General features: G+C 37.8%; 1 pseudogene; it reads right to left on the reverse strand.

Annotated features, from left to right (window-relative positions):
- LOC117284211 overlaps positions 1 to 11,597 on the reverse strand; it is a 35,745-nt pseudogene extending 24,148 nt beyond the window's left edge.
- Positions 11,598 to 19,587: the final 7,990 nt, after the last annotated feature.

Genomic DNA, 19,587 nt, shown 5'->3' on the forward strand with positions numbered 1-19,587 from the left:
GGGTGAAGGGGGCAGGGGTAAGGGGAAAAAATGAGAACCAAGACCTGTCATGTAGAGGGACAAGATCTCAACAATGAATGTAACTGTACTGTATCCCTGAAATATACCAATGAACTCAATTAAAGCTGAAAAAATGAGGTGTTTGAGTGTGTCTGGAGTTGTGTCTACCTCTTCTAATCTACTCAACTGATCCTCAGGTTTGTTTCTTTGCTAGTACCATGCAGTTTTTATCGCAGTGGCTCTATAGTATATTTTCAAGTTGGGGATAATGATATACCTTGCCATGTCTCTGTTGCCTAAAATAGCTCTTTTCTATTCTAGGTCTCTTCTGGTTCCAAATGAATTTTGGATTATTTTCTCTAGTCCTGTAAAATATACTGTTGGGATTTCAATCGGGATTGCATTGAATCTGTATAACTGCTTTGGAAGTACAGCCATTTTCACTATGTTGACTCTTCCTACCCAGGAGCAAGGGATGTCTTTCCATTTTCCTATATCCTTTTCAATCTCTTTTTTAAAAGTGCTGTAGTTTTCAGTGTAGAGGTCCTTTACTTCCTTTGTTAGATTGATTCCGAGATATTTCTTTTTCTTTCTTTCTTTTTTTTTTTTTTTGGTTGCTACTGTGAAAGAAATTGTTTCCCTATTTTCTCTCTTAGTGAGTTTGTTATTTGTGTACAAAGAGGCTGTAGATTTTTGAGTGTTGACTTTGTATCCAGCTATTCTACTGAAATTGTCAATTAAGTCTAGAAGTCTTTTGGCAAAATTTTTTGGGTCTTCTAGGTAGAGTATCATATCATCAGAAAGTGATGGCAATTTAACTTCTTCTCTTATATTTATCCCTTTTATTTCTTTCTCTTGTTTATTTGTTCTGGCTAATTTTTCCAAAACAGTATTGAACAGGAGTGGTGATAGTGGACATTCTTGTCTTGTTCCTGATTTTAGCATGAAGAATTTCAGTATTTGACAATTTAGCACGATGTTGGCTATTGGTTTTTCATAGATAGCCTTTATCAGATTCAGAGAAAAATCATATATTCCAATTTTTGTAGGGTTTTTAATCATTAATTTGTGTTAGATTTTGTTGAATGCCTTTTCTGTATCTATTGAGATGATCATATGGTTTTTGTCTTTCACTCTGTTAATATAGTGTATTATATTTATTGGTCTATGCATGTTGAACCATCCTTGCATCCCAAGGATGAATCCCGCTTGGTCAGGGAGAAAAATCTTCTTGGTGATCCTCTGTATTCTGTTTACCAGTATTTTATTGAGGATTTTTGCATCTATGTGAGTTTAGTGAGATTTTTCTCTTCTTTCTTTGGTTGGGTCTTTCTCCACTTTCAGAATCAAAATAAGGCTTGTTTCCAGGAATTTCACTGATAGAAATTGGGCTGTTTAGAATTTTTATCTTTTTGTTCATCTTTGGCAATTCGTATGTACCTAGGAATCTGTCTATTTCTTCAGAGTTTTTTATTTTATTGGAGTATAGTTTCTCAAAGTAGGTATTGATGATCCTTTGCATTTCTGCTAAATGTGTTGTGATTTCACCCCTTTCATTCCTAATTACATGGATTTCAGTCTTTTATTTTCTCTTTTTGATAAGGTTGGCTAAGGGTTTGAGAATTTTATTTGTTCTTTCAAAGAACCAACCCTTTGATTCATTTATTTTTTGCATCATTTTCTTAGTCTCCATTGCACTGATTTCTGCTCTGATCTGTATAATTTTCTCCTTTGTATGAGCTTTGAATTTGTCTTGATCTTCTTTGTTAAGGAGCTTGAGGTTCAGAACTAGATCATGTATTTGAGTTCGCTTTGTTTTCATGTCATGGTCCTTTACTTCTATGAATTTCTCTCATAGAACTGCTTTCATTGTGTCCCATAGATTTCTGTACATTGAATTGACATTATCATTTAATTGTGGAAATTGTCTTATTTCTTCTTAAATTTCCTCTGTGACCCGTTGGTTCTTCAGGAGAGTGTTATTCAATTTCCATATGTTTGTGAAGTTCTTCTTATGCTATTGGTCTCTAGTTTAATTGCACTATGGTCTGATAATATACAGGGTAAAATTTCAATTGCTTATCATTTACTTCAACAGGAGCTAGCATGTGATCTATTTCATAGAATGCCTGTGTGCAATGGAAAAGAATGTATATTCTGATTTTCTTGGATGGAACACTCTGTAGACATCTATTAAGTCCACCAAATGTTACTCTCTTAAGGGGTACTAAAGAGCAGCTTTTCTGGATGAACACACAGATTACCTTGCCACTTACTTTTCTTCCTAATATTTGTTACTCTGTCAAATTATGCACTTTTTTATTTCCCATTTCCTTTGCCAAAACATAAACTCTCATGGAATCACATGCTTTGTCTACTTACCACTGTCTTCCTGATATCTGGGAACCTACACACTAGGAGGTAATTAATAAATGTGAAATGAACACATGTGTTTGTTATATAATAGCCTGGGTTTCAGGCAGCCTTTCTCCACTCATTAACTAAGACATATGCTATTTGTATATCCTGTGCTTTATTAGATAAAATTATTATCTGTCTGTCTTAAAATGGTATGAAGATAAATGAAAAAAATGTTTTAAAGACCAACTTCTCAGATAATGGTTATGCTAATAAAGTGAGTCAGAGAAGTTTAGGAATTAAGAGAATTTTTAGAGTCCATCTAGATAAACCTCACAGTTCTTTGGGTTCCTTCATACTCACAGCCCTTCCACTCAGTAGGGAATTCTCCTCCTCAAGGGCTGCCCTGTCCACTGTGAAAAGGTAAGCATTGTCATAGTGAAATAAAGCACAGCAATGCTTTGCTGTGACTAGGTGATTTGTTCTTTGTGTGAACATCATGGTGTGTACTTACACAAGCCTATTACATGGCAGATATATGACACACCCAGGCCAGATAGGGTAGCCTGTTACCCCAGCGTTACAAATCCATATGGTATGGAACTGTGCTGAATTCTTTAGGCATTGTACCATGGTGGAAAATGTGTGTGTAAGTAAACATAGAAATATGGTAAGAACATTAGTGGTGACAAACTTTACAGCTCCATGATGATCTCATGAGACCTTGTCACATGTGCAGGCCACTATCAGTTGAAGCATTATAGTGGAGTGCATGACTCTGCTCAGAGCCTACTGAAACCAGGCAGTAACAGCTACATGAACTTGTCCAGGAGTTAAAGGCACATTAGAGAACTTTTGCCTCATCCAAAAGCACAACTACAACTAAGATTGCTGAGGTATATGGCCTCAGGACTATGCAGCCAAAGTGTTCTTAGCTTTCAAGATAATTTTTTGGTGTTTTTTTTTTTTTGAAACATGAAATGTTTCTAGTTTGAGAAACTTTATATGGCTTCATCAAAACCTGAAAATAGCTGGGCATGGTGGCACATACCAGTAATCCCAGCCTTCTGAGAGGCTGAGGCAGGAGGATGGAAAGTTCAAGCCTAGACTGGGCAACTTAGTGAGAACCTGTGTCAAAATAAAAAAAAGTAAATAAATAAAAAGGGCTGAGGATATAGCTCAGTGCAAAGGCCCTGATAATTTCAATACCTAGTATGGAAAAAATATCCTGAAGATTGTTGGTTGATAAACCTCAAGTCTAAAGCAATTTAGAAGAAACTGTCTCCCTCTTTTATAGGACAGGGCACAACATCTAAAGATATCTATCTTTCTTAACTATTTTTCTTAATTTATGTGTTCTTGGCTTATTTCAACATTTTATCATGTTGTGATGATTTATATTACAAAAATAAAATGATCAGATGACCTTAAGTATCTACTAGATTAACTCAAATATTTAGGTTACAACTGAGTTTAAAAACAAACACAAACCTAAAGTCTGTTGAGACAGGAATGATCACAGGGCAAACATCACTGCAGTCACATTTTTTCTTCAGATACTTTATCTTGTAACATCTTTTCCAAACCACATTTCAATCCTTCCATTTTTGTGTACTGTTCTGATTAGGTTCACATGGCACTTCATGTACTTGCTGAAATGTCCTTCTGTGAGCCACATGCTGTGATATGCTGTGACACTGTGTTAGTGAAGGTCCTACAGCTCACGCACTTGCCCTCAAAGCAGCAGCTCTATCTGACCACAGGAGGAAACCCACACTGTACTTACTATAAGTAATAAAACATGCTTCAATCATCTTATTTCACTCCTGCCTCATTTAACATTTTTAGAACATTCTTTTCTGTGTATGAACTAATAATGTAGTTTAGATCAAACAAGATAATAGTAAAATAGTAACTACCATAAAACAAATTGTATGAAATTTTAAAAACATTTTTTCAACAACAAATCACACATGTACAGCTGTCTAAAGCATTATTTGCTATTATTTCTTAAATGTTTTATGATATAGTAGTGGAAACCAATGACTTTGTCTTTGTTTCTATTTGTATTGTATATGCTGTTGATTCTTTTTCACAATCCTGCCTATAATTTCTTATTCATTTCACAGTGTAACTCAATCTTGGAGTTTTATTGTATCTTAGAGGAGAGCCTACTTTCTTATCTTCATCAGTTTCTTATCTTTTCCTCTTTCAAAATGGAAATTGCATTTCCCAGCTGTAAATGGAACTGTGGCAATTTTGTAAACCTTATTACTTAAGGAGTTGGCCTTAAAAAATAGAGCCCATTGGCCTAGCCTAAACCTCCATCAACAAATCTCCTTTTCTCACTAATCTGTCTTCATTGTGGGCTACTCAGAGCATCGTTCTGGTCACCTCAAACCCTGGACCACTCTCCTATCCGAGCCCTGAGAGCAAAGCACTTTCCAGTTGGTTCAGTGAGCCTGGGCAGCACTGCATTCTGAGGCCAGGTGATCTCACCTCTGCTCACTCTCAACTGGAGGGAGTCTGTATGTCAGTGGAGCTTCCTTAGGACTGCACAGGCTCTATGATAAAGCTGACAGTGTTGTAAGTCAAAAATGGTTGAATATCAGCAATTACATGCATCTCAATGCAATACATTTGAGAATGAAGAATGAAGTAACAAATCAGAGAACTGTACATAATCAGGGAAATGAAATTTTTGAGGTTTGATTACTAATATGTCCAAATTTTTCTATGAAATCATTTCCCAAATAAGATATAAAACCAGAGAATTAAATGCATGAGTTGTTTTCTATCCTTGGAAAATGAACTGCTGAGTGTGGTCACACATGCCTGAAATCCTGAGTTTGAGGCCAGCCTTGACCATACATTGAGACCTTGTTGCAGAAAAAAGAAAATAAAATGAAAGTGTTCATATATTGAAAGTTTATAAACAGACTTCAAAATATTATTACAAAACTAACGAAAAAGAGAGAGAGAAGAATCAAAGGAGGGAGGAGCTGAAAAAATAATTATAGTTCCATGTATAGTAGTAGTGCTCCTAATATGTGCAAATCAGGTTTAAAAGCAACAATGTAGATGATATAAAAATACTTTAACTGCCAGAAATAAATATTTATGGTTTATATTACAAATAAATGTAAACCCATAAGAAACTTCTATTTTTAAATGTGACAAGGTCATTGCAGTTCTGACACTTTTCCTTAAAAATAGAGAGTAGAGAGTCATGGCAAGAGAAAATTTTATTGTGTACTTCAGGAAAGTACCGTGAGTCGCAGCTCATGTCAATACGCTGTTCTAATCAGAGTTCTTCAGAGAAACAGAACCAATAGGTTGCATATCAGAGAAAGAGGGAGACAGAGAAACACAGAGATTTGTTTATGGAATTGGCTTACACAACAGTGGGGCTGTCAAGATGGAGAGCTGGAGGGCAGACCAGGTGGCTAGAAATCAAGGGAAAGTTTCAAATTTGAAAAGTCTGGAGGAAGATTTCCTTCTTCCTCAGGGGAGCTTAGTCCTTTTAGTTTTAAGGCCTTCAACTGATGGAATGAGGCCTATCTACCTCATGGAAAGTAATCTGCTTCACTCAAGTCTACTGATTTAAATGGTGATCACCTCTAAATCATCCCTTCACAATGACATCGAAACAGGTGTTTGACAAGCAACTGGTACCAAGCAACTTGGCCAAGTCGACATAAAATTAAGCATCACCTATTAGCCTTGAAGTAGAACCCATTCTTATGTTGTTTCTCTCTAACAAAACTGGCTCACCATTTTTGAGCAACAAAAGTGCTGGCACTATGTTATGGAAAAATCTGCTGGATGATACAGTTCCAGGCCAATATCAGCAACTGTGTCAGAGCTTGCTTCTGGACACATCTGGCACCAAATGTGCACCAATATATGCAGCCTCTTCCAACTTAAGGAACTACGTAGCCTTTGACATTCTCCAATTACTGCACCTTGTAGGTAGTCATAACTCCCTGAAAGGGCACAGAAGTGAATACTCTTTTCCTCCAAAAGTCATTAAATCCAAGTCATTCCAGTTTAATCACAGCTGGATTTAGCTTCCATAGCAGCTGCTCTCAACTCAATATCTTTGAATGAACCATTATTTTTCTTTCTGCACTTTTTACCTTTAAGACACTATGAGGCAGAATAGGACTTATGAAATCATAAGTGAATTCTAAGATAATCCTATTACTTAACAGTTGCTTTCAAAACTGTGATAAAGACAAGTTATGAGGTACATTTATACTTTTTATATCATTTAGTACATTTATACTTTTTATATCATTACATCCATATGTTAACTTAATGATCACTTTGGCCTCCTCCAAAGTAAAAGTGAGTGATTATTACTTAAATACCAAAGTTAAAAATTGGCTTTGAATTTTCACAGTTGCTTATTATCTTCTGATGCCTCAATTACTTTCATAACTACATAAAAATTGAAAAAATGACACCTGAAATATGAATCAACTTACCAAATTGTTTGGGATATGTCCTAGTATAAAGCTACTCAAAGATAAGCTTCATTTTAAATGTCATCTGCAGCCCATCTGGGACTCTGACATATGGACTGTTCAAGGCCTCTGTGGAATGTCTGTGGTTCCCTATGGTAACTAGAACCATATGCAAAATACTCCACTGACAAACTGAGAAATATGGAAAGAAGATAATTTTGATGCATTTCCCTCTACTAAGAAAACAAAAACACTGAAAAAAGAAAAACAAAGACACTGAAAAAGCTATTATATCATTCAGATTCAATCAATTAAACATTCTAACCATGGAGCATACAGTGTAGCTAATCCATGACAGCCTCTGATTGATCACTACAGAATCATTTCACTGGCACTAGATGGGGGAAACCCTTAATTATTGAAGATAAATGTTGTAAGTTTCCCTACACTTTGAGTCACTGAAACTGCCAAAAGCTGGCATATAAACACAGGAAGAGTTGTTTTGGGAAATGGAAAGAATCTTGTCCCTTGCTCATTTGATGATTGATAGTAGATTATAAAATAAAGTTGAAGAAGGAAAGACATAAAATATTGGCCGCTGCAATTAAACCAGTATTGTCCAGAGTTTCCTCTGAGGATATGTAAAACATATCTAAAATATTTCTCAGCATTATCTCATAAATTTTAAATTTGTGTTTTTGTGATTTATATGATACATAACAGTAAAGTGGTATAAGTATTATATAACTATTGATCCATTTGACATGAATTCCTTTCAGTAAGAAAATTCAAATTAGCCTATAAAAATAATAATAATGTCAAGATACTTGGCACTATTCCAAAAGTTTTGTATGTAAATAATTGATATTTTTCTCATTCCAACTCTCTCAGATAGGAATTATTATCCTTATCCTATGGGTGAGAAAGTTGAATTACAGAGAAGTTAAGTAGCTTGCCTATTATCCCAAAGGCAGGGTGGTGGAATAGACCTGGTCTCAGAATGATGTAATAGATACAAACAATCATGATACTGAATTCAATGCCCTGTGTAATTTTAACTAATTTCAGAGTCAATGCAGAGAAACAAGTTAAATAGCATCTAGACCAGCATGGACTCTCATTGTAGGAAGGGCAGATACCTCCAGAAGTAGCACCACTGGCAAAAAATGGATATGCAGATCATCCTTAAAATCTTCCAAAGCAGTGGAAAGAATATCCTCTAATCATCAGTGGTCATCCAAGGTGCTCCAAACAGAAGACACACATAAGGTATTGCAGAGAAAAAGGATAAACACTGAGGGAGTGACATTCCCGAGGGGCTGCCATAGACAGGAATGGAGATTTCTAGCCACAGTTCTGCCTCTGTGACTTCTGAACAAGCTATCTTACTTCTCTGGGTCTCAGAATATATCTTCATTTCTAGCATTTAAAAGCTGAAAGAAATGATGTCTAAAATGTGTCTTGGTATTTAGCAACCTACAGAAGCTGACAGTCAAGAGGAAATCTTAACACAGGGACAGCAATTTGCTGGGAAATCAACTAACACAGCCTGGATGACATCACCGGGACTAACACTGTTTCTCCTGTATCTCAGAGACAAAGCTTGAAAGCAAGCAGGAGAGTTAATGTGCTGATTAAGCTGCCTAAAAAAAGCTTATGGAAAAAGCAGAGTGCAATTCATGTGTAACTGAATTATATAACTATACCTCATACACTTCTCAACTGCGGATTAAAAATAACTTCACATGCATTAGATTGCAAGCAGGAATTCTCAGAGACTTAGAGGGGTTTTGGATCCTTTTTTTTTTTTGAGGTTTTTCATATTTTAAAATAAATCCCAAAATGATTTTTAAAAATTGTGATATATTTTAAGTATCAGTGAGAAACAAAATAACATGTTTAACACAGTAAAACAAAATGCAATATAATTGTTGTACTCTCAAGCTAATAAGTTTTAGGAGAAAGAGTTCATGTCACCTTAGGCAATAATAGCTAATAAAAGTACATAAGTGTAAGCTGCGTGATATATATTTTCTTCATTTTTGTTTAAATTATGCATTTAAACACATACCATGGCAAGAGTTTAATGTGAGATCCTCCCCTTTCCTCTCTGCCAGGCTCCTGTAAGAACCAGTTCAGTCCCAGAAGACAGGCATAGCTCAGAAATGCACTCTTGGAGTGAAGGGAAAGGTAGACAGTTCTTGATTCAAATCTTCCGCATGCAATGGTTTTTCTTCTAGAATATATTCTAAGAGCTTCTGCTGTCAATTATGTCATAGAGGACCTTCATAGAACCCCTGGAGAACAACTAAATTTAAGTAAAGCTTCCTCTTTGAAGACTGAGATAACTGCAAAATGAAACTGAGCACATTACTTTTACGGTAGGCACATGTCAGAATAGCCAAGGAGCATACATGGAGCCATCTTTGTTTTTCTACTGCTGCTGATGAAATATTCTTTCTGAGAGTAAGCTGTTTGAATATGTGTTCTTAGTCAAAAAAATTAAACTACATTCCAAATGTAGAAAACGATCCTTGTATCTTTGTAGGTTTAGCTAGGAAACAAGTACCTTATTTATCTAATACTTGGATCAAGTGATGTAAACTTTGGAGAAAAAAAAGGAAGACTAGCAGTCCCCAAACTATTTAGGATAAAAATTTCATCTAGCACAAGACTCTTGTATATTGTCTCCAAATTTAGTTTAAAGTCATTTAATACCTAAAATCTTTTATAAATATAATTGAGTTTTATCTCTTATAAGGGTACATAGCAAAATTAGTTTGTAGGGCAAAAACTTCATTACAAGGAAAATCACACTTGTAAATACTCTAAGTTAAATACAAATTCTGAGACTCTGTGACTTTATGTAGAAAATCCTATACAATCTTTAAAAGACAGAGTAAAGTTTAGGATAATGGAAATGAACTAACAAGAAAGAAAAGAAAAAGCCCATATGCAATTGTACAAACACAAATCATCTTGCCTTTAGGAGGAATTCTAAAATACTTCCTTCCTGCCTTCAGGATTCGTTCCTTTCTATAAGATTCTCTGGTAGCGATACATGAACTGATATGGTCATTGTGAAAACTCCATAAAAGATCCATTCTTTAATTTGACAAGTAAATATAGGAGGCCACACTTCTGGAACATAACCCACAGCTTGGCACATGGCAGGTAAGAGGTAAATGCCTGCTGTGCCCTGAGAAGTTGCAAAGGAGACTTCCACCATGAAGTCCCTGTCTCTACGGGCTGGCATTTCTTGTCATGGCTCTATAAACAGTTCTGACTCTGATGCTGGATACTGGGACTGAGACGAGCCTGCTGAGGTGACCAGGACATACACAAGCACTGCACAGTTCAGGTAGGTCATGTGGCTGAGGCGAGGTGGGGATTGGTATGAAGGAGTGAGGCCACATCGGCCTACACAGGACAGGTACTATGCACTAAGCTTCTGCAGAAGACAAAAAGCCTGTTCCCCTCATGCCTTACTTCTACCCCAAAAAGCAAAAGGAAATTCTGCTTTTCCCTATCTTCTGTTACAACTAAAACATAGAAATGATGCCCTCAGCCTTGCCTCTCACATGATGCTCACTGAGACTTCATACAACAGCACAGCACTGTCAAAAATCACAGGATGACAGTTTCTGTAGTAGTGGGAAAGTATGTTCTTTACATGTAAATTTCAGTAAAGTTCATCAGTCTGCTCTGCCTGAGATGGTTTTACTGATGTTAAAAATTTTCAAAGTCAAAGCACAACTACTGTGAGAGAAATTCAAGCATGGCTTAGCCAAGTGTGCCTCACACACATCTCCTAGCATGGTAGGGGATACTCAGGAGGTTGAGCATGCTCACTCTCATCCTTTGAGACTGGTTTAGAGCTGGCTGAAGGACATCCTGTTCCTCCTATTTGCTGTCTCCATCGTTCACCCAAAAGATCATCTGATATAGAAATATGAGGGCATCAACCAACCATGTTATGCCCAGCATACAGTGTCCCTCCCCTTGCTCCTTGATTATATAAGCTATTGCTCTGCCTATTAAAAATGGAAGTGTTCCAGAAACCTCCCCAGAGTCTGCTTGGTGATTCTGTGCCTCACCCTCCCAATCCGAGCTTCAGAACTAGAGTAACTGTATGACAACAAACAAACAAACAACAAGTGGCACCCAATGTGGGGCTCGCGTATATCAGGTAAATACTAAAAAGTCAAGTGAGTGATCCCCACGGGAGTATGTGATGGATAATCTTCCAAGTCATGATAAGCCAGCTCGGGCTACGTTACTGAAAGCCCTCTTAAGAATGCAGGGTATGAAGGTCTCCCTTGAAAGGCTCTTAGAATTTTGGGAATTGGTCCTTCAGACCTCCCCATGGATGGAGTCGGCTGACGTGGATGACCCAGAGGTCTGGGAGCATACCACGTGTAATGCACAGAGAGCCCAAAAGCATATTGAGGTTCACCTCCCCCGGCCTTCTTTCCCATAACCTCAGCAATAATTCAGTGTTTGGACCCTCATGCGGTCAAAGCCTCAGAAGTGTGTGTCTCGCCGGCCCCCTCTAGGGAAGACTAAGGGAAGACTCGCTTCAGGGACAAAGCAAAGATGGCGGCTCCTCCTCCCCAGAGAAAAATGGATGTTGTTGTTCCCCACTTCCACTTTCTTCTTCCGTGGCGGCCTCTGCCCCTCTGGCAGAAGATGAAGATTTTTCCACCTCACCCAAACTCCCACATCATCGGGAAGTACGTCATCACAGGGAGGCTGCCTCTTCTGGTCCATTATGGCGGCCCCCACCGTGTGTGCCACCATCTTACGGATCTCATGATTCCTCCTCTTCCTCATCAGGTAGTGAGAGCCCCTATCATCCAGTTATGATGATCTTTATTCAAATGATGCCTTCTTCCAAAACATGTTCAAAAAATCTAAAGAAAATAGGACCTCACCTCTCCAGGCCTATCCCGTCATGGTGGGTAGTAGCCCTGGGGTGGCACTCTGGATCCCCTTTCTGTCACACAAGTATGGATCCTTGTCCCTAACCCCCCTGTTTTTGTTACAGTGGACCGGAATTCTATTCTTCCCCATGTGTTTGGCAATGATTCCAATTTTCATCCTTCCTTGATTGAGGGCAACTTTTCAACAGGCTCACCTAACTCTCTGGAACTCCATGGTACACCCTGCTTCTGTCTGTTTTACCAATGATGTCTCTAATCTCATACGGCCCCCATTTTCATGTGTTTTCCTTCAAAGACTCACTCTTTAGGGTGGAAATAAGTATTATCCATGTATGAAAGCCACCAGTCTTCACACACCTCCTGCTGTTCCTTTATGTGCTGGCAATGTACTGCTGGACACCAATCCTCCTCCCTATTCCCTCCAAACAGTGGTGTCATAGGATGGGGGCCCTTCAAAATGATTAATACCTCCTCTGACACCCAATTCCAGCCTTATCTCAATCACACCTATATCACCTGTGGCAATAGACGTTATTGTATATGGGGACCCACTGTCTCTTCTAGATTTACTGGATGTAAGTAGCCCATAGGCTTCAGTCTGCTGTTCCTCTCTTTAGGTGCCAGTGCTTCCTTGAATGCTAATACTTCCTTCCTCCTACTAATACCTCTGCTCTCTTCCTCCCCGACAGTACTGTTTTACCATTTGCAGCCTGTCTTCTGTCATCATTTTTCTTCAAAGTAACCAATTCCTCTCTCAAGCTCAATGATACTGTCCATGTCTCCTCCTGCAAGAATCCAGCCATGTTCACAAATAAAACCTGGCACCTCTATTTTGGCTGCACCCCTCCAGCAATTTGGTTACCCATAAATATTACAGGTGAATAGTGAGAATCCTACCTCCTCTTTGGCATAATGCTTCACCCATGACATCAGCGAGATCTGGTGTAGCTGCCATCACCACTATAGTTGTCTCCCTAACAGTAGCTCTACTTGCTGCAGCCACCGCCCCCTTTACACTGCATAATCAAATTACCACTGCTGCCATCATTGAGTGACTCACCCATAATACATCCCTCACTCTAGGACAAAGTGCAGCCCTATTTCAAGATGTACAAACTGCTGTTCTTAACCTGCAAACTCAATTGGACCTGGTTTGGGAAGAACTACAAATATTAGAAACTAAAGTTCTAAGCAGATGCCATGTAAATTATACTGATGTGTATGTCACCCCATATGTCTATAAAAATTGTAAAGACTATAAAAATCTTTCAAATTATATATGGCATACCTAGGATCCCAACTATAGACAAAAATTATCATAACAAAAACTCTTATACAAATCAATAATACTCAAGCTCTAGATATTATCACCTTTGACAATATTTAAGTACCATCTGGTGAGGGGTAATTACTAGATGGTCTCAATTAATTCGGTTAAAGCTGTCATTCTATCCTCCCCTTATGTGCTTACTGTATGTGGATTGATATTATTTTATTTCATCCTCAAAATAAGCCAAAGGGCTTCCAGTCAGTACAAACAAACCCATGCTAATGTAGTGCTTTTGGCTGAGGTGATGGAGTCAAAAGAAAAAGGGAGAAATGTGAGAGAAATTCAAGCATGGCTGAGCCAAGTGCACCACACGCACATCTCCTAGCAGACTAGGGGATACTCAGGAGTTTGAGCATGCTCACTCTCCTGTGCTGAGACTGGCTTAGAGCCGCCTGAAGGACATCCCATTCCTCCTATTCACTGCCTCCATTGCTCGCCCAAAAGGTCACCTTATATAGAAATATGAGAGCATCAGCCCATCATGTTATGCCCAACATAGAGTGTCCCTCCCCTTGCTCCTTGATAAGTGATTGCTCTGCCTATTAAAAACAGAAGTGTTTCAGAAACTTCCCCAAAGTCTGTTTGGTGATTCCACACCTCAACCTCCCCACCCAAGCTTCAGAACCAGAGTAACTATAAAACAACAGACAAACAACAAACTACTCAAATGAAAACTGGACTAACAAGAACAGCATCCTGGAGAATAGAGTTACAGTAGCTGCTGGTCTGCTTCTGAACAGGGCACACCAGTGGCTGAGGCTGAATGAACACTCTCCCCTCTACCTATAGTTCGTCACTGAAGACTTCATGAGAGGGCATTAGTTACATACAGCAAGAACAATAGCAGGGCAAAGATGTTTCACTTTTCTGAACACATTCTGCTTCACATCTTCTGAAACACAAACACTTTCTGCTTTGTTGTTGAGATGTTCTTACAACCCCCAAATAGCAAGGTACAAGGTGCTATATTTTCTCAGCTTATTCTCTATAGATATACAGTAAACTGTGCTTCTAGATACAAAGGCAACAGAAAAGATTCTGAAGAAGGGCACATAGAACAAAGGCCACTCTCTCTTTTTTCCTCTTCATATTTTCATACTTGATCTTCACTCCAACTAGAGCTGTCAGCTTGCATATTTTTCAGACTAGGAATGCTTTTAGAAAGGCTACCCTGGAATGTTTCCTTGACTTAGCTGGGGTACAAAAGTTGGCTGGCTCTCATCAGGGCAAGAGCTGCCCACACAAACCCCAAGGAATGCTCTTTGCTCTCCGATGCACTGGCAGTAGCCCAGGAGAAACACTATCCTCCTCACCTGTATGCATAGCCTTCCCTTCTCTCCAGGGAACCTCTGCTATTGGAGCTGTTCTTTGTGCATTTTATGGGGAACTGAGTCTGAGTCATTTACAATTAGTAAGGGATTATTCCACCTCTGTATCAGGTACTCTTAATCGTTTTGTCTTTTAAACAGAATCTTTTCTCCCATAAAAATGGAATATCATGCAGTAATCTTTTGAATTATCAGTTTACATAGCTCATAAAAATATGGCCCTGGGGAGGTTTATAAGAAATTAATCACACAGCTTGAAGCTATTGAGTTTGAATTATTTTTAAAAGCTTAAATTGTCTGCCTTTGTCTGACTGATCATAAAAGTCAGTTATTCATAAATCAATCTCACATATGCTTTGAAGAATAGCTTCTAATTAATATTAAATAAATTAAGTCACATATCCCAGTATGTTCTAGGTAACTTTTCCTATGTAACTTTATCTACATAACCTACAGCAAAATTGTCCAAAAAGCTATCTGTTATAGTAGAAATTACCTATGTTTTTATTTGTCCAATAAGGTACCTAAGGTTTCTGATAGATCTGAGGACTCAAAACATGGCTGATGTGATTAATAAACTGAATATTTAATTGTAATTTTAATTACTTAGACTGTAAATTAAAAGAGCCACTGGTACTCAGAGGTAACCATATTGAGTACAGCAGGTCAAAATACTTATACTCAAAATGTAGCCATCTACAGGAAGCATCATTATTACCTGGGAACTTGTTAGAAATGTGAATCTCAGGATTCATGTCAGAATTCTTCTGAATTAGAATTTATGTATTAAGATTCTCTGGTAAGGTATGTGTCATTAAAATTTGAGAAGTGACCTGTAGGAATAATTCTCAACATTTGCTCCGCTAGTGATATGCAGTCTTCCTTGAGGACACTTGAAGCCCTTCCAGAGGTGAATGAGTCCAAAATTTTTCAAAAGATGATTAAAATTTGTTCACTGTTTTGGCATTTGCACTGATGTTGTGGAAGCAACAGAAGACAAAAGCTTTTGTGCATTGGCATGCTTCTTGACACTGATTCAACACTGTGGGATTGGACACTCATTGCCACATACTTGAAGGAAGCTCAAACAGTAATATTTAAGAATGTCCATGGGCCGGAGATTTAGCTCAGCGGTTCGGTGGCCTGCCTTGCAAGCGCAAGGACCAGAGTTCAATCCCCAGTAAAAAAAAAAAAAAAAAAAAAATGATGCTGTTAAAACAACTGATTGTAAGTCTTGATCATTGAATCCCTGTGTTTTTAATATTCTGTAAACAAAAGTAAGATGTATAAAGCATTATGCCTGCAAATGGAGATATGATGCTTTATTCAGGAACAGGTTCCTGAAATAAGCAGGCCTCTTCCTCTCCTTTATTGGAAGAACCACTGATAGATAAACTGTGGTTATTCATAATTGGATACTTGACAGATATTTTAGTAAAGTGAATTAATTAAACTGTCACTTCAAGGAAAATAACAGTATGTACTTTCATGATAATATTTGAGCTTTGAAGTAAGAGTTAGGATTTTACAAAACTAGTATCTGCCACTAGGATCTTGGCTTCTACTATTGAAAGACTTGTGATGGAACTGGTAATGATGATGTAATTGAATCTGAATGACTTACACAATTCAGGAAACCAATATTTTAAAATGACCAATGTATGAGCAAAAGACTCATTAATAAAGCAAGACAGAATAATGAATTTTAATGTAATAGAGAATATGTTTCTTGATATGATTTCAGATATCCACATTGCACATAACTTTTAAGAAATGGTCATTTGTCAAATTTTGATGTGGTTTTAAAAGAAAGAATATCCACCATTATCTGAAAATCCTATAAAATACTCTTCTTTTCTAACTACGAGCCCAAAGAGACTACATTTCCTTTATATAGATCAACCCAAATAGTCTATCAGAATACAGAAGCAGCTGTCTTTCATCAAGTTGGACATTAAATATACCAAAAGAAAGAAGACATAAAGAAAAGAAAAATCTAATGCTATTCCTTCATTAATTTTTGTTTTGATAATAGTAATTTTTAATAAATATGTATATGTCAGACATTTATGATTGTCATTTCTAAAGGAAATCATAATTTTAAATAAATCTGTCAACATTAATTTCTAATATGATAAATACTGATAGATATTACTCCCATAATCAAAAGTTTGATAAATTTTCAATGAAAAGATCCTGAAACCACTAATTTTGAGTGTAAGATGTCTTGATGTGAGAGAAATTCAAGCATGGCTGAGCCAAGTGCACCACACGCACATCTCCTAGCAAGCTAGAGGATACTCAGGAGTTTGAGCATGCTCACTCTCCTGTGCTGAGACTGGCTTAGAGCCGCCTGAAGGATGTCCCGTTCCTCCTATTCGCTGCCTCCATTGCTGGCCCAAAAGATCACCTTATGTAGAAATATGAGAGCATCAGCCAATCATGTTATGCCCAGCATACAGTGTCCCTCCCCTTACACCTTCTTTATAAGCAATTGCTCTGCCTATTAAAGATGAAAGTGCTCCAGAAACCTACCCGGAGTCTGCCTGGTGATTCTGTGACTCATTCTTCCGATCTGAGCATCAGAACCAGAGTAACTGTATGGCAACAAACAGACAAACAACAACATCTTGATAAGGAGAAGGGGTTAAAGCTGAGAACCACCACTCAATATATGATTGGGCTACTCCCAGCATATGGAGAAAGCCAGCGCTTGAAGTCCTCAAAAGAGAAAATGAGGCCGTAGGAAGGGCATAGGAAACAAAGAGACAGAGAAACAGAAGCTTTCATGGAAGCAAGAGGTGCCCAAAAGAAGGCAAAGAGGCCATAGTCCGCCCCTAGATTGTGAGAGAAGGGATCTAATGCTCATGAATGCTTGACATAGGCAAGTGTCCCGTCAACACTGGAGGCAGAAGTGCACGCTGGTTGGCGGTGCTACAGGGAACACTGTTGCGCATCTGAAGCGAGAGTGAAGCGCTTGTTCTGAGGAGCACTGGAAACGCAGCTGATGCTTTATCTCATGCTCCACTTGCACACTTGCTTTCCAGGTGTGTTTGGTTATCTAGGGGACGAATTTGCCTAAGTGTTTTTCTGTATTGGAGTTTCAGCTATCAGTGATAATATGGGGGAGGGGCAGTGTCTGAAAGCAGCAGGCACACAGGAACCTGGCTAGGCAATGTCCCTCCACCCCACAGGAAGGGAGAGGGGAGGCACCCTTTAAACGCGAGGGAGTCACATCCCTCCTGCTGCTATCACATCTGTCTCTGCTCTGTAAGGTTCCCGTCCCTACTTATGATTATTTGCACAGGAAGCTGACATTGTAAAACATTGTACAAGGTCACGAAATTGGCAGTCTGCAGCTGCGTGTTCTCACGTCACTCCATGTGCCCTAGGGTGGATTAAAATCCCCCAGGCTTTGTAATTTCTTGCTCTAAAACTTCTGGTCCTCACCTGCTCCTCCCCAACTTTTGGTTTTAAAATTTTTGTTATATAGAAGACTCCGCAGTGAAAAATGGGCAGTCTTTGAAGAAGTCTGAAAAAATCACTTAGATAATATAAGTAACAGCAGGTAGTGAAAAGGAACAACTAACAAGTATGTGGAACTTTGAAGAGAAAGTATAGTTAGCTTCTGAGAAATTTTTTAAAATATGTACATTTTTTTTTGTAATTTCATGTTTCCACGAGGTAGAAAGAAGTTACACCTCTAAGATTAGTTCTCTATTTGATTACCATTAGACCAAATTTTATTTTTTTTAATTGTATTCATAATTCCTTTATTATGGGGTTGGGGATTTAGCTCAGTGGTTCCGCTGCCAGCCTCAAAAGCACAAGGACCCAAGTTCAAGCCCCGGTACTACACACACACACACACACACACACACACACACACACACAAAGTACTAATTAGGTCCATAAGTCCTTTATTAAATATAAAAAGCTTACAAACATAATGACACATCACTTTTCAACTGATTCCAGGCAATCACAATATATAAGTATTTAAAAGTAGAATAAAATTCAGCATTAGTGAGGGCATGAGGAAACTGTCATAAATTGTTAGTGGAAATAAAAATAGCACAAAAATTTGAAAGATGTTATTTCCTCTATAAAAAAGTAACAGGTTTCATGGACCCTAAAGCCCACAACACCTATTCTTGTCAAGATATAGATAGATAAATGCCCTTTGACTTATTGATCAACTGTAACAAGACACCCCAGAGAACAATAGTGCATCATAGGAAGAAAAACTACCCTAAACTGACCACTCTGCTCTTACCCTTTCTACCTCCCCTGATTTTTGCTGCCCTGATTCTGATAAGAATGTTGAATAAACATCTGAATCCAGTGTTGTACTACAAAATTGGAAAGCATAAGAGTTGAATGTTGTGTTACATCACTGGTCAGAACAGTCTGTGAGGTTGAACAGCAGTTGTTTGTACACATGGATAAGATACTTTCTCTTTGTGTTTTGATTGTTTTCAATTCATTGTTTCAGTTGTTTTCAAGCAGCTGAGTTCATACCATCACCAAAAAGCAATTGTTTTTTTAACCTCTTAAATGCTTAGTATTTTTAATCACTCCAAAGAAAAAATATCTCCAATTTGAAAAAAAAATGTTTTTACATTTTCCCCATCATTAAAGAGTGAGCATGTTGACATCCATATACTAGCTTATTTTAAAACATTTATTTGTACATGTTGTCTGAAACAGAAACATTAACAAACTGCTCTGGGATATTTATCCTAGCCAGTAGAGCATGTGCACTGGTATTTTGTTTTAAATAATAAGGTCTGGTGTCCTTATAAATGTTTATGTAGATATAGCTGTGTGTATTAATTTTCTGCTTTAGCTCCATTACATTCTGTATTGCTTAGTTATGGAATCCTATACAAAAGGTTGCTTTTCAGGGATATCTTGTTTGACTATTAGTTCAACAACTGAATACCATTCCCTTATCTGTCCTCTAGCTTTCCATTTGTATTGCCTTTATTTTTCTGCTTCCTCTCTCTATCTTTTCATTTAACCTCTTCTATTTCTCCACTCTCCTTTCTTTTTCTCTCTCTTCATTTCATATCTTTTCCTCTCCTATCTATATACACAATTAGTATTAATCTGAATATCATCAATGTTTAAATCTCTTTAGCCTACTGTATTTTACT

Source organism: Fukomys damarensis, unplaced genomic scaffold (assembly GCF_012274545.1).
Source record: "Fukomys damarensis isolate Sample0158 unplaced genomic scaffold, DMR_v1.0_HiC HiC_scaffold_35, whole genome shotgun sequence".
Taxonomy (NCBI): domain Eukaryota; kingdom Metazoa; phylum Chordata; class Mammalia; order Rodentia; family Bathyergidae; genus Fukomys; species Fukomys damarensis.